We start from the raw sequence: 4062 nt of genomic DNA on the forward strand, positions 1-4062 counted from the left end.
GCCTAGAGCACATGGCCCGAAGGCCATGTGCCCTGGATGCGTGGGGCTACAGCAAGCCCCTTCCTAGCAAGACACCAGGGAAAAAGAGCAGGCTGGGCACATTGTGCCCCAGGCTTTTAACCCACTCCAAAGGGGAGTGGTCAATTAACCTGACTGGCTGGTGGGCACCCCGGTACGGCCAGGCAGGGGAATGAGGCCACACAAGGGCCTGGCCAAGGCATCAGGTAGGAGCATGAGGTCACACAGGCGCGTGGTCTTCCAGTTCACAAATCCGATCAACTCCAACCTGTATGCCTGCCTACTTCAGAAATACATTTTATCCATACATTTATAATTTTCAGCAATATTAGTTTTAACTATATGAACAGCCACAAACTACATTTTGAGTCACTAAATATGCAATTCAAGAAATTTTCACTCATTGCACATAAAAGCATTCTTTACATTTCTTATTGTCTGAGGATTTATACAAGTTTTAAGGTAGAAGGAAATTTTAGATTTCCAGCCAAATTTAATGGTGAATTTTATGAATATATATAGAGAGGTACATTTTCATATTTGTGATATGAAATATGAAAAACTGAAACTTCTGATTTAATCTCACACATATCACAAAAATTGAAGACAGCAATGTTTATCAAATTATGAATTCAAAGAATCAATATATTCCAGAATTTTTAAAAAAAATTAAGTACAGGCCGGCGCCGCGGCTCAATAGGCTGATCTTCTGCCTGCGGCGCTGGCACACACAGGGTTCTAGTCCCGGTCGGGGTGCCGGATTCTGTCCCAGTTGCCCCTCTTCCAGGCCAGCTCTCTGCTGTGGCCCGGCAGTGCAGTGGAGAATGGCCCAAGTGCTTGGGCCCTGCACCCGCATGGGAGACCAGGAGAAGCGACCTGGCTCCTGGCTTCGGATCAGCGCAGTGCACCGGTCACAGCGTGCCGGCCGCAGTAGCCATTGGAGGGTGAACCAATAGTAAAGGAAGACCTTTCTCTCTATCTCTCTCTCTTACTGTCCACTCTGCCTGTAAAAAAAAAAAAAAAAAAAAAAAAAAAAAAAAAAAAAAAAAGTACAGAATCACGTTTTTTACATCTTAAGCTCTTGGAGAAAATCTTTGCCTTTACTGAGTGGAAGGGAACAATTCCATATTATATGTGGATGACATCAAGTGACTGTATACTGACCCCAACTCTGCTGTCCACTCTCACAATAAGCAGTGACTGCTCCTGCCCCTTCCTGCAGACAGAGTCTGTCATTGCCCAAACTCAGAAACTCAGACGACATTCTTTTCTTTTTTTCCCTACATGATTCAACCCTTTATTTCTCCAGGCACAGTTGAATGAGAGTCTGGGTAGGTGACAGTGTCAGCATTGGTAGCCTGTAACCTGTCATGCTCATGATTGTGAGACCCGGCCATCTCTGACCTAGACACACACACTCCAGTCCTGAGGCATACATACCAACAAAGCAAAGGGAAAAGGCCAACTTTCTGAGTCTCTGGCAGCCTCAAGTCCCACATGCTGCTGCCACCTGGCTACCCTGACATCACAGAGTTCTCAGTGGACCATTGCATGGTCACAATATCATTGTTTATGTCTCTATAAAAAGAACAGAGTTTGAAGGGCTGATACAATTCCCCATTATAATGTCATTCTTAACAACAATGTTATTTTGCTGGAAAAAGATAAGTAAACAGAATGGAAAAATGAGGCAAAGCCTTGAAGAAGTTGCTTTATCTGGGCATTCAGAAATACTGCCAACTTTTAACAACTTGAAATGGTTACTTCTTTGAATGTGAGCTTGAAGGGTGTCTCATACAACTTCTCCCACCATAATCACTCTCCAATATGAGCAATATAGCTGACAAAGCTCAAGTAACAGCAGCAAAACTTAATAAAGACTCACTTAGATGAAAAACTCACATTGCATTTTTAACCAATACCTCAGTAGAAATGTGCAAAGCCACTCTTCAGTCACCACCCCTGCTTTAATCTGAGTAACAGAACATTTGGAACAGGCTTATTATTTCTTAAGTGCACTTATCACTGAGTCACTTTTGTTTATGAGTATTTTATTTGACCATGTGGGCATGATTCTTAGTACTTAGTAATAGTAACCTTTTTTATTCACAAATTATTTAAATGTTCAATTTATTTTCTCTGATGTCAACCTGAAAAAGAATTCAGAGACTCTAAAGAATAATAAGTTATTTGGAAATAGTTATATGTCAACCTAAAAGTGAAATCATAGACTCTCCAAAGAATAATAAGTTATTTGGAAATAGCAGAGCATTGCAATGTGAATAGCAGAGGATTACAATGGAAATATGCATGCCAAAGTGAATTCTGGGCATATTCCAAGAGATTGAAGCAAGAGGAAGTTTTTAGAGGCAAAATGAAGAGGATTACTTCAGACATTTTAAAACAATCATCTGTGGCCATAATGATGAGTAACTAGAATGATATTTGTTCAACGCTGAACAGACAGTTCCTGGACAGATGTCTTTATAGAAGTACTTTTTAAGGTTGCAGTGGTCTCTGTATAATGTAGTCCTGGCAGAGTCTTTTGTGATAACAGCTGTTGGTCAATTGTGTGTAAAAATATTTTCTCTTTTTTTTTAAGATTTTATTTTATTTGTTCAAAAGGCAGAGTGACCAAGAGAGAGGGCGAGCCAGAGAGAAATATCTTCCATCCACTGGTTCACTCCCCAAATGATCACAATAGCCAGGAATGGGCAAGGATGGAATCCAGAAGCCAGGCACTTCATCCAGGTCTCTTAGGTGGGTGACAAACTCAAATACTTGGTTAATTTTTGGCTGCTTTCCCAGGAACAGTAGCAAGGAGCTGGACCGGAAGTAGAGAAGCCAGGACTCAAATCGTGCTCTGTCAATATGCGATGGTGGTGTTGTAGATGGAAGCTTGACCAGTTGTGCCACAACATCGGCCCCAGAATCCTTTCTCAATAACTTCCTAGCTTTATTTATTAATTAAATATTTATAAATGATATCCCAAAGTAGGTCACTTTGGCGTACTAAACACTTTGAGCTCACGGAAATCAAAAAGGCTTAGAAGAAGCTTCAGGACAATAAACCTTCTGACCCTCTTGTTTCTCTTCACCCTAGTCAGTGTAGAATGGAAATCTGACTCTGTATTTCACTTATGTGTCTAAAGGAAACTCTTCCCAAAGAAACAAAATTGTCTGAAACATCCCCCACCCTGCCCCTAAATCTCAATAGCCAGGGAAGACTCCACTCATATTGCAGGAAGGGTAACTGAAGAATGCCCCCACCTCCGAAACAGACTTTGTCATAAGCTAACATCTGTCCTTTGACCATATTCAGCTTTCAAAGAAAATCATTTACACACTATTCACTTCTGCAAGGTTAATCCTTTCTCTGAAAATATCATCAACTGCCCCTCTAAAATCTTCCTTTCGTCTTCTGTGAATAGGTTATTTAAGTCTCAACCCTTTGGCTCTCTTTTGAGTTCCATATATTACATGGTTCCTATGCACATGCGTACATTAAATAAGTTGATAGGCTTTTCTTCTGTTAATATATCTATTGACAGTTTATTTCAGCAGACTTAAAGATGCAAACCTCCAGAGGAGAGAATTCCCTTCAGCCCTACAATGTATTATCCTACCTATAATGTGCTATAAAACTAGAAGTCCAAAAGTGAATAGCTTGAATACAGCCTCTTTCAATATGGAACACTCTGAAATGTCCTTGTAAAGTCAAAGTTACTCATTTGCTAAGCCAATGTCTCGAATGTGATCATTGCCTAGAAAAGAGATAAAGAGGACATCAGTAGTTTGGAAAACCTGTAGGAGAAATTCATTTGCTTTTCTTCTGCAAGTTTGCAAAAATGACTATTTAGTTCTCAAAAGTAATCACCAAAAAGCTTTGCATCTCAAGAGGTTTTCATTGTGATAGGTCTCTGAGGGCAGCTCTTGGTCTTGGAGTGAAGGAGTCCAAGTTACTCAAATGGTTGAATTAGTGACTAATATCCTTTCTTTCTTTCTTTTTTTTTTTTTTTTTTTTTTTTTTTTTTTTTTTTTTTA

This window comes from Lepus europaeus, chromosome 5, assembly GCF_033115175.1.
Source record: "Lepus europaeus isolate LE1 chromosome 5, mLepTim1.pri, whole genome shotgun sequence".
NCBI lineage: Eukaryota > Metazoa > Chordata > Mammalia > Lagomorpha > Leporidae > Lepus > Lepus europaeus.